Source organism: Tauraco erythrolophus, chromosome 20 (assembly GCF_009769465.1).
Source record: "Tauraco erythrolophus isolate bTauEry1 chromosome 20, bTauEry1.pri, whole genome shotgun sequence".
NCBI classification, from domain to species: domain Eukaryota; kingdom Metazoa; phylum Chordata; class Aves; order Musophagiformes; family Musophagidae; genus Tauraco; species Tauraco erythrolophus.
In genome coordinates this window covers 10880028-10892787 of record NC_141484.1, presented here as the reverse complement: position 1 = coordinate 10892787, position 12760 = coordinate 10880028, and positions in this window count along the sequence as shown.

The following is a 12760-nucleotide window of genomic DNA, read 5'->3' as shown; positions in this document are numbered from 1 at the left end:
GAAGTCTGGTGGCAAACGGCAAAACTATGAGACTTGTGAGAGCTCATCTCAGATTTTATCCTCACTCTTGTAATATTTGGTGTTTTTCTGGAAAAAAAAAAAAAAAAAAAAAAGAGCTGGGACTGCCCGCAGCCCGCAGTGAGGGGCAGCGGCCTCCATAGCCATGGCAGATGTGGGGCACAGCCCCACCGCAGCCCGGGGAGAGCCCGCTGATGCTGAGCCTGAGGGGGGGCACAGGGAATGGGGCTCACGACGGAGCAGAGACACATCTGGAGCCCGTGGAGAAATGTTTATGAAATTGTGGTGATTTGTTTGTAACTCTGGTCATGCCGTTTCCTGAAATATATGTGCAATGTTCTGGATATTTAACGAAATAAAGTTGTAATTAGCTTCAGCTTTTTAATGCTTTGGAAAACAACGTCACCTTGGTTTGAAGGGAACTGTTAAATGAGATTGAGTTACCATGCTGAGCAACCCACTGCAAAGATATGATCTAAGGAGGGAACCTGACCCCGCCAGGATTTCCTCTGTAGTGTGTTTGCGTTGTATCAACATCTAATCTGGAGCACATAGCTGTGTTTCTCTGAGTCCCATTCAGAACAAAAAAAAAAAAAAAGAAAGAAAAAAAAAGGAAGCTGAGTTGCTTCATTGAATACTAAAAAAGAAGAAATTTGTTTCAGGAAGGAAATTTTAAGGTTATAATCTGCATGGTCTGGGGTGCTTTTTTAAAGCATCTGAAATGTTAGAGGTCTCCCATGTTGTCCAAAAACCTTGAGAAGAAAGAGAAAATGCTGCATAGAAAAGGCCTTTAGGAAAGTTTGCAATGGGAAAAAAGATTCAACATAAGATTTGGGATGCCAATGACCCATACACGTTTTTCAGTGAACAGCAAAATACCATGAAAGAATTCAGTCCCCTGCATGGCATCAGCCACTAGCAAAGCCCGAGGTATCCCGAGATACCAGATCCACTCAGGGTCTTCTTAATTCTTATTTCCTTATCTTTTGACCAACAAGGCTTTGTTTTTGGAGGAAGGGGATGAAATATTCTAACAGGATACGTCAAGGCTGGTGAGAATTTTGTAGGAGATGCTAGAAGAGATGCCCACAGCCCAAGGTCATGTCCCCAGCTGGGTGCTGAGGACATGGCTATACACAATGCAAATGTGTTTGAAGACATCCAAAATCAGCACAAGCATTAAGCAGCACGGCGATTAGAGCAGATAACTCATTGCATTGTCCATTTCCCAAACCTGGGCTAGTAACGACCTTCTACCCTTCCAGTAAATAAAAGCTAAAATTAAACAGCTGAAAAACAGGAGTTTTAAACATAATGAACGACAGTTTGGTTTTTGTGGGCGCAGGGAGGGAATGTCTTTATGCTCTTCAGTAGAAAATTCTAGGCTTGACCCTACCCTAAGCTACTGCAAGGCAGACTCTGTTACCCAGGGATCCAAACAAGCATCAGGACCTGGAAGACTTACAGCACTTCTAGCTGGGATGGTCTCAACTCCATTTAGAAGTCACAATTTTCCTATTAGAGAGCCTTCAGGGCCCTGACTGAAGAAATATCATCTAGCACTGTGGGAACAGAGCAGTCCACTATGTAGAGAAATATGTTGACAAAAAATATTGCTTTCAAAAGAAACGTTCTGGTTTGTTTTTTTTTTTCAAGAGAGAATCATAGAATCATAGAATGGTTAGGGCTGGAAGGGACCTTCAAAGGTCATTGAAGGAAATTTGAAAATTTTTCAGGGATGGAAAAAAAATAAATCTTTATTTCATAATATTTGAAAATAACTCCCAGGAGTCAAGGAAGACGACAATAAAAATAAGAAATGTTGAAAATGGAAAGATGTGGGGAAGGCTCTATGAGAGTCTCAGGTCCTGGTATGAAGGAGGGAGAGGTCACTGTGCAGTCTTGCAAGACATGCTGCAATTACTTGTAGGAAAGTGGGAGGGCTTGTTGAATTTGTAAGGTGTTTCACTGAGAGTTCTCCAGCTTGGAGAAGCACTGAACTTCCCCTGAACCCCTGCTCCGAGGTGAAACCACCTCCCTCCCACCCGCAAAGCACAGGTTCCCAAGAAACACCGTCTCCTTCTCCCTCTGTCCTCTCCATCCCTCTTATTATCACTGTTCTCAAGTTGCCTGATGTGCCGTTTATGACAGAAACAACCTGCCTTGGCACTGACACTTGAATTTCACTTAAGGTTCATCACATTATTAATGCCAAGATCAATAGCACCGCAGCCGCACTGAGAGCTCTTACCATCCATCCTCCTCCCGCCCCTCCTTTCCCAGACACCACGCTTTGCAATACTCCGTCTGCTTCTCAAGGGTGTTCACCTGGGCGCTGGAAGGAGAATCGCCCACTGCTGGGGACGGTTCGTTCAATCCCTGACAGCCGCCCTGACATATTTCTCCTGAGCCTTGGAGCCTGAGTGATGCGGCTCAGGAGCGGAATAACCCACAGACTCCGTCTAATCGCGGCGGCTGCCGTGGCCTTGCTGAACTCTCCCGCTACAATTAGGCAATCACGCTGGCAGACAAGCCTGATTCATATTGTTCCACCGTCAGTAAAGTGGTATCTATCACCCCGACGACAGGCCCGTTAGTGCCGCAAACCACTTCAGCCTACCCAGGGAAAAACGCCTTGTGAAAGGAAAAAAGGGGCTTGGACATATTTTATGGCAAATTAACTTTTTAACGTATTCTTTCCCCTCGTTATATTAAGATCACATTCACAGTTGACACTTGCAGTAATATCTGTGCTCCTCACCAGCTGCGAGGGTGGTCCCGGGAGGGGGCTGGCAGGACCCTCCAAGGCATTGGAGGGGTTTGAGGATCATCTGAAGAGGTGAATTGCCCTCTCTTAGTGCTCATCACCCTTCATTGACTCTGGAGGAAGCCTAGGCTAGGTGAGATGAGCTACATGGGATGAACCCTATGCCAAGGACAAGTCTCTGCCCCAAGGAAGGCAAAGGCACCCAAACTCAGGCTGATGTTCTCTCTGGGCCGTTGATACTGAACTCCTCTGGCTCTGCTCCTGCTGAACCTGCTATGTTCAATGTAGACAAAGAGGAAACTTCCTCGATTCAAACAAGCTTTGGATCAAGTCTATGAAGCAGCCTGGAAATAAAGCCACGTTCCCCCTGTCCTACCCAGTGCAGTCTCTCAGCCCAGGGGAGGATGAGGGATTCGTCGTGATCTCCAGCCTGCAGTAAGTTCTCATCTGCTGCCCATCCAACAGGTCCTGAAGTCCCATCCTCTAATTTTGATTTAATTACTATTCTGTAAACGTGGTATGGTCCTGCAGACGCTTGGTCAACTGCTCACTTTAAAGCACACAGAGTGTTTAGACCTCAGTGCTGAGCCTTCATCAGGACTCCTCTTATTTGAAGGCTCCACTTTGGCATTGCGTTTCAGTTATTTTTCCCTGAAGGAGACGTCTCACAAATGCAGGGCAAAGGGAAACTGCATCTTTATCATCCAGGGCCATGCATCGTTTCATTACTTTTTCTTTCATCTCTGATCTTTTCTATTAATCCATTTCTTCTAGGTCTGTACCTTAACAAAGCCAAAACCTGCAGTAACAAGATGCAGCCGAGCCATTCCAGAAAAACACCTTCACTACAGAACGTGAACTTCCCATTATAAAGGCTGCATATGTGCACTGATTGATCCCCAAACTGGCATTTCAATTTATTTCCCACTGGAGGACTCATTCATTACAGCGAAATAAGACTATTAAATGCATGATAAAGCACATGCATCCATCGATGAGGCTGCTGGTTAGTTTACTGTACCTATCTAAACAATAGCTGGTGAATAAATCTATTTCTGATCACGCAGGACCTTTTAAAATGAAGTAATTAAATTAAATTAAATTAAGCAGCAGATTTTTTTTAAAAAAAAAATTGCTTGCCAGCATGAACACTGCACACACACACAGGTTTTGCTGTTGCATCCATGGCCGCAGGGCAAAGGTGGGGCAGACACATGGGTTGGAAGCAAACTGCCTACAGACCTGCTCCACACGTGCAGGTACGTGTGTGCCTATGTGCTTGTATGGGAGATGCCCAGAGGAGACCATGCAAGCTGTTTTTATCAAGAATCTGAGTATCCATCCCCTCCCCTTTTTTTTTTTTCTTTAGGTGATTTTCCACCCAATTGGCCTCTGGGGAGGAGCTGGACAGCTGTGCTCTATGAAAGTGTAGCTTTCTTTTATATATATATATTTTTTTTTTTTTTTTTGCCTGCCTGGCTGTTGGAAAACCAACAGAAAGAAAAGCTTGAGCAGGTCCATGGTAGGGGAAGGATCCCTAAATCGTGGTCTTTCTCACCCAGTCAATGACCCTCTGGCCTCTCTCCTCACCTTCTGCAGATGTTTTTCTCTTCACCAAGCTGCCTTTCAGGATCTCCCCCCCAGCCTTTGGCCTCCCAGTCCCACTGCTTCTTGTTGCTTTACCTTCTCGCTTTGGGAAGGTCACCTACGTTGGCCTTGACTCACCATTACATGCTCCCCTTGGACCCTGGTGTGCAATCTTGTCTGCCTTGTCACGAGTCTCCTGGCAGCAGGTTTTACCCCTCGTCCACGCTCACCCAAAGATGCAACAGCTTGAAATAAAATCAGTAGCTGTGGTTGCGGTTGGGTGCTGGGTGGGGAGAGATGAGGCTGGAGCAGCTGGGTGGGAGCACCAGACAGTGCCTTCAGCCCCTGGTGCTAAAGGCTGGTACTTTCCCATCCATTTTGGTGAGTTAAGCTTTGGCACCAGGGAAATTTATCTCCCATCGGATGTACGGCTAATGTTTCCATTTGTTCTTTTGAATCTTCTTTGAGGATATTAAACAAATACCTAAACACGATCCTGAATTTTGGAGAGAGCTTCCTGAGATCTTCACAAAAATCATGGAGATTTCAGATTAAACCTCTCCCACTGGAATAGCTAAAAAGTTATTTTCCATATTTGATCACATTTCCTTTTGCTGATCAGATCTAATTTTTACCTTGCTGGGTAGTCCAGTTATTAGTGCTTATCACTGGGTAACAGAGGAGAACTTGGCTCAGCCTGTCATCCTCAAGGTGCTCAGCAGTGCGGGTGTCAACAGGGACAGAGGGAAGATGGAGATGGCAAAGACAAACAAGACAATGAGAAAGGAAAGGGAAAGGGAAAAGGGAAAAGGGAAAATGGAAAAGGGAAAAGGGAAAATGGAAAAGGGAAAAGGGAAAAGGGAAAAGGGAGGAAGAAATGGACTTTTACAAAACCCGAAAGATATAAGTCCGTAAAGAGTCTGAAATGGAACACAAGAAGCAGCAGTGGCCAGAGTGGACTTTCTCTGAAACACTGAAAAGGAAACCAGGTTGGTCCTTTCTGTGCCCATTTTTGAAGACATTGAACAGTCCCACAACTGCTGCAACAATCCCATAAATAATTATGGCCAGAATTTTTTTTTCCTTTTTAAAAAACGAAATTTTTTTTTAAAAAGGCAATCAAAAAAACCCCAAACCCAACCCAAAAAAACTCTCGCTTCCCCTTTGGCCGTGTTCTTAGATCTCCAAGAAACCAATGTCAGGCGAAATAGATGTGCCATAACTCAGCAGATTTTCCTGAGCTCTAATTGAATTATAAGCCATTACTTTATGGCTCCGTGTTCCAAAGCCTGCGTATTCCCAGCCTGGCAGAGAGTGATTTACCAGTGCAGCAGGGCACAGGGAGCTCCTGGCGGGGTCGGTGGGCAGGGTGGGACATGGACCTTCCAGGGACCGATCTGGGGTACGGTGGAGAAGCGCCGTCTCCGATGCCCAGGTTGGTTCTGCGGAGCGGCTGAGGACGGACCGCGGAGCCGTAACCAGATGTCCTCACGTGCTGATTTAAGCGAAACAGAGGGGGGAACTAGTGACACACGAACGACCATTTCGGTCCCCGTCCGAAGATAAATCAGTTATCTGGTTTTTCTCACTGTGCAGGCAATGGCCATTTATGAAGCAGCTGTCTGAAAGGAAATTTACTGGACAATTAAAAGTGCTGACTTTCAAGCAGTGCTCTCGAGGTGGAGTCTAAAATTATTGGGTGTGAAATGCAAATAGATTTAACAGTTTTACTGCTATTTATATGACGTTCACCCATTCCCAGCTATTTTTCCTTCCCCCTTCTTTTTTTTTTTTTTTGCTCTGATTTTAAACGGTCCCAACTTTCACAGGTTTTAACAGTCTCAGACATGTGCAATAAAACCTGAAGCACGCTCCAAGGCTGAACGAACCCAGATCAGTGGTGTGTACAGCGAGGGAGGGTGAGTGAAAGTAAATTCTACCCCAAACCCCTAACAAAATATTAATTTAGGAATAAGCCAGTAATTACATTCAGCTTTGGGTCTGCCCCACAGTCCTCTGAGGAGGTTCTTATTCAATAAGCTTTTGGCCAGTACCCAACAAACCTCCTACTTGAATAATCACAAATTGACCAAAGTAGTTGCTCTCCAGCTCTTGGAAAATCTTCTCCGAGGAGGGATGTGGGAAACCCACAGCATGGTGGTGGGTCAGGCTCCAGAGAAATCTTGTTCCCATGGGCGTTCCCATGGAGCACGCATTTCCCCAGGTGCTCCCCTGAGGTTCTGCATGATCTATCAGAGCTAGGATGGAGTTTTTACAAGGTTTTATTCCCTGCCTGCTGCATTACATTAATGACCAAAACAGTCCATGGCTTAATTAAAGATTGACTGTTAAGATCAGTAAAGCAAGATTGTCTCAGGTTGGCCAGGCAAGGCCCTGGAAGAAGTATGAAGGGATGAAAAACAGTGGGAGAAGCAAAGTGAAACCTCTTGTACCCATAATATCTGATGCTGCAAGATTTACCATTTCTGGGGAGAAATATTTGCTTCTCAGACATTTTAGGCTCTTGTGTGAGCTCCACTGTACCAAAAAAACTCTAGTCTTAACCTAGTTTGGAGCCAACTCTTCACGCTCATTGGTTAGTTTACTGGTTTTGTGCTTGTGACCTTCATTATCTTTTGTGAAGTGGATCAACGGCCTCCCTTACCAGACTCTTCCATCTCTGTCTGTGAAATAATATTTGTTACTATTTAAAAATTACCAGAGCTGAATTCATAAATCCCCTTTGTGGGTGAAGTGTCTGTTGTTAGCATTTTCAGATAGGGACATGTATCTGTACATCCACCTGTGCATCTCTCATGTTATCACCATGACCTCAGTTCTGCACAATTATCTGTAATAAATAGATGTACCTGCACCAGAGGCTGTACAAAACTCACTCATTCATCTCCCTGTCCTATGGAGAACTCATTTTGTTGGATTTCTTTTTCATCTCTTCCTTTGAATGCGACCCTGTGAGAGAGATTTGGCCAACAAGTGTTTAAGCAAAACCATAAATTTGATTTGTCGTGGTTTAGTCCCACCAAGGGGTTCACTTACCACCATCCCTCCTCTACTAGACATCTTCCAGCTATGGTGAGGACATGAAATACTCTTCCAGGTTATCGCAGATACAACATACCTGACCCAAAAGCCATATGCAAGAAATACACTATATCTCTCTCTCTGCAATTGCCATGTTATGGCACCATATGACTGTGTCGAGGTGCCTGTAGTCAGTCACATTATGGCCCCACATATTGTCTCAGAATCAACATCTACTTGCCATGGTTAAGGTGGGTGTCAGCCACCCCCTCCCAGTGTCGGACTGGGGTCCAGCAGAGAGCTGAGGGACTGGTACAACCTTCAGTAGGTCTCTCTCCTTCTCCAATCCTCTACACGGTGAATCTGACCCATAACTCTCTGTTTGCAGCTGCAATTGTAGACATCTAGTCAGATTTTCCTCTGTTTCTCCTTCTACAGAAATTAAATCTGATGTGGAGAAAGCGGAGCAGTGCCTTGAATGTGAATGCCTTTCCCTTCACCCTCCCGCTACAGAGCTTGTGTTCCTGTAACTCACTCATCAAGACAAGCCCCCCAAGATCCTTCCCTGCAATCCAATAAATAATAATAATAACCATTCTAACCGTTGTACCAACTCATATTTCTGCAAGCTGGCACTGATTTATTTTTTTGGCTCTCACATCTGAAATAAGTGAAAATATTCCATAGGATAATGAAAAATCTCACTTTAATTCTGAAGTGAAGTTTGCCAACCTGGAAGGTCTATAATAATGATTTTCTGATGAACATACACTCACTGGGTCTCCACTTGGCAGCTAGATTTTGATTAAATCCCTCTATATCTGTATATCATATATGCAAATGTAATTATAATCAACTGTGGGGTGAACAGTACAAATTCGGGGATTCACTCAAATAGCTTCGACTCAGAAGAAATTCTGCTCCTAATACAGATAAATAGGACAGTTCAGTGAAAACCGTGCCCATACCCAGGGGGTTTTGCTCCCAGTGCAGAGCAGAGCAGGAGTGCTCACAAGCACTTTTACCATGCTTTTGCCTGGGCTTTCCCAGCTGGAAATGTCTGTGCTTGCACCATATAGCTCACAGGCAATGAGTCTGGCTTCTCCAAGAAGCATCACAAGCCTAGGTAGGCTGTAACCTAGGTGGGTTCATGTTATATGGCTATTTTGCACAGGAGCTCTCAACCTTAAAGATGGTGCACCGAAGGTCTGGTGTTCCCAAACAGAGAGAAGAGGGCATGTCCAGGAAAATCTGGCTGGAGGCAATGAGTTCTTAAGCCAGAATTAAGGGTTAAATTAAATGCTTCCTGCATGCACTGGAATACCTAGACATACTGGTGTCTCCTCCCATGTGTCAGGCACTGTTGGGTGCAGTTCCCGAAACCTGGGGCTCCTCCAGGCTGGCGCGAGCCCTGCAGCCCCCAGCCTGGCTGCAGAGCTCCCTGGACAGGGGTGGCTACAGCTGTTTTACAGATGTGCAGCCCCAGGAGCCAAGTGCCTTAATCTCGTGCTCCATAGGTAAGACTATACATTTTTCATCAAGCACTGGACATGATGCAAAGGACATTTTAAGGGTGGGCCCAGCTGCACTGGGAGTTGGTGAAAATTACATCAAGGGACTAAGCAGAGCAGACAGTGTTAAGAGCAATGCTCTTGTTTTCAAGTGCACACTTAGCCCCCATTGACCCTACACAAGTAGCAGCTCTTTGCTGTTATGCAGAAATGCGATAACCCCAAATCTTTTGTGGTACGTCCCAAACAAGGCCACAGTTCCCAGATCCCCAAATAAGTGGGGTAGAACCTGAGGAATGGTTGAAATAACAGGATGGTCAGCATAAATAAATGCCAAGTCTGGATTTCCTCCTGCACACCATGGGCTCTCTGGATTTCCATGGGCTCTTGTGGTGGTACAAAGCCAGAGCAAATGAAAAGAGAGTTGGGCTCCTGATAAATACACATATACATTAACATATATATAAAAAAATATATATGTATATTATTATTTTGCTATGAAACAGTGGGTTTTAATTCTTCATCTGTGTTCCCTAGCCTCTCATCCAGCAAGACTAGTCTGCAACATGTTCCATATTGTCTTGTTGGGAAAAGAAAAAACAAAAAGTCTTTGCTTTTTCTTTTCCTGTTTTGCATTTCCCAGGAAGAACTATTTGCAAAATGAAATCATGTTGGGACTGCATGCGATGTTCTATTAACCAGAACAAATTAATACAAACTTCAGGTCATGGTCCAAATAGTGAAAAAAGTAAAAAAAAGGAAGAGCAGAGCAGAGCTGAGGGATTGCCTGGGCATGTGATTTCACAGCTGCTGAAATGTCGAAAACACAAGCCTGTGCCATGGGGTGGTGACAGACACGCTTTAGGATGGGCTTGTAGAGTCAGAAATGATCTCTAGATGGGATTTCATGGTGAATGGAAGATGCGCCTGGACCAACGGACAGGAAATACTTTACACCAGGAAAATACAAATAGAGGTTATGGGAAGAAATAAGGGACGGGGCGGGGTGAGGAGAGAAAGTAATGCATAAGGTTGTGTTTGATTTTTTTGGATCAGCATTTCATAGGAAGAAGGCCAGGCACTGCCTGCTCTCCAGTCTGAGGTCTGGGCTAGCCATGACTCAACATTGAAAACATACAGAACAACAGGCACCTCCTGATTTCTATGTGTTTAGTAAGTTGCGATCAAATTCAAGCACGAGCTGCTGGAGCGAGTCCAGAGGAGGCCACAAAGATGATGCGAGGGCTGGAGCACCTCTGCTATGGAGACAGGCTGAGAGAGCTGGGGCTGTTCAGCCTGGAGAAGAGAAGGCTCCGGGGAGATCTTACAGTAGCCTTCCAGTACCTAAAGGGGCTACTAGAAAGCTGGAGAGGGGCTTTGGACAAGGGTGTGGAGTGACAGGACACGGGGCAATGGCTTTGAACTGAAAGAGGGGAGATTTCGATTAGACCTAAGAAATAAATTTTTCACTCTGAGGGTGGTGACGCAATGGGCGAGGTTGCCCAGAGAGTCTGTGGCTGCCCCATCCCTGGAAGGGATCCCTGGATTCCTGTTCAAGGTCAGGCTGGATGAGGCTTTGAGCAACCTGGTGTAGCGGAAGGTGTCCCTGCCCATGGCAGGAGGGTTGAAACGAGATGATCTTTGAGGTCCTTTCCAACCCAAACCATTCCATGATTCTGTGATTCTAAGAGCTATGCATGCTTCTCTATGGAAAGTGACTTCAATGTGGTCAGCGCTGAGCCAACCTTCTTATCAAATGTGGCCATTGGACCAAACCAAGTCTGACCGCCACATCTGCAATGAAACAGCTGGAACCAAGCGGGAGCGGAAGGGGGAGCAGGACAGGTAAAAACTCTTCCATGAGGCTATTTCATTTCAACAGTGTCAAAAGATTTCGTTTCAAATGTCATGTTGATTCATTTCATTTTGACTTTTATATTAAAACACTAATTGTATTATATATAAATGTTGACAGTCTATGAATATATTAATACATTAATATTGTGACATAACAGTCAATAGAAAACGAATGGAAATGACAATGCACATACCAGATGTGTGAGCCCTATCAAAAATGAAACTTCTCATGGGCCCGAACGTTTTCAGGGTTTATTTCCACCTCCTATTTCATCTGTTCTTCCCACATTGGATCAGCCCAAACTGTCTCGCAGAGATCTGCAAGGAAGAAAAAGCTGGTAGGTTGGCTTCTAGAAGTTACGCAGCCTACATGGGTTCCCACCTGTCTGCACACATCCCAGGGCAGAAGACTTGTGTCCTCAGTCTTGTTTTAAATGTGTGACCCTTTCCCACATCCTTTTTCTCTCATTTTTGACTCCAGGTTTGTAGGATTCCTTCCTCTATGCTCTCTCCAGCCCATCATGCCCAACACAGCACTTTTAGTGCAAGGGTCCACATTCATTCCTCTGCTGATGACACCAAGAGGAACAGGAGACAGTGCAACTGCTCAGGTGCTGGTATGAGAAACAGGAAAGTTTTAACCCAAAGCAAAATGCAATGAATCTACAAAAAGTTTAGATTTTTCACTAAACTCCTTCTGGCAACAGCTACTGCCTTTGCACTTATTTTATGACAGAACTTTGCTGCAGTTAAGTACCCACTAACATTCGTTTTTTGCGGGCATCTAGAGCTGGTTTGAAAGATGGTCCCCTCCATCATGTGGAAAATATGGTCACATTTTTCCTTAATTTTTAAACAGAACTAAAAAGAAAAAAAAAAATGTTTGGGCCTTTTAGTTTTTGGAAAACAAAACCTTTTTTTTCCAGTTGAATCCTTAAAATCTGTTGCCAAAACCCCAAAGCTTTTGAATTTTTGTCCAAAAAAAAATAATACAACTGCATTTTGAGGTATTCTTCTGGCAAGAAAGCAACATTTTGAGGTAAGCAGATGCTTTCTGTAGGAAAATGTCGTCTTGTCAAAAGCAGAATCTTCCTTCTTAAAGGTCTTTTATGCCAGAAAACATTCGATCAGCTCTGTTAGCATCCTTTATCCTCTTCCAGGGATAAGCAACAAAAAAAAAAAAAGATGAGCCTTCCAAGAATAGTTTCTGAGGAATCATGAATTTCTGATCATATCAGGGCTTGGTACATAGGATTACGAAAGGAGCCAGTCTTATATTCCAAACCATAGGATCCACCTATAGCACGGCATGCAATTGCTGTTAATAAAGTGACTCCATACTAAATGCAATTCCTCTGTTGTATAAATATATATTTCCTCAGTGGGACATTGTGGTTACTTTAAGAAGCTGGAAGACATCAGAGCATCACGTTCCAAGCTTGGCATTGCACAAGAAGCCACCAGAATTAAATCAAAGTGCTTCTTCCTGGCAGGCGAAGCAAGTGTAATGAAAATTCCAGCCTTGATCCTCTGCCAGTGGTAGGCAGCAAATTGAGTGCATGCCTACCACTCCCAAAATGAAGTCCCCCAGCCTTGCCCAGGATGCCAACTACCAGGAGCACAAAAGATGAAAACAGTCTGCCAGACACAGCGAACCAAAGCACTCTCTTCATTAAGAGGAGCTTATTTCTTCCAGCTCCACCCATAAGCAAATCCATCCTGCTCAATCTTGTCAGGACTAATGAAGGGAGGCTGATTTCTCATGGTGAACTCAGTATTCCAGGAAAGCTTTTTGAGGTGTCTCCTCCAACCACCAGGTCCTTCCCCGATATCCCCCCAAAAGATGCACATTCTTTCCAACTGCGAGGTACGAGGTCACCGCAGTTATAAAAGCAACATCCAGTGAGGTTGGCTGGAGAATCAAGAAGCAACATCACCAGGAGGAGAGGAGACCGAGTTTGCAGAGGAGGCAGGTTCA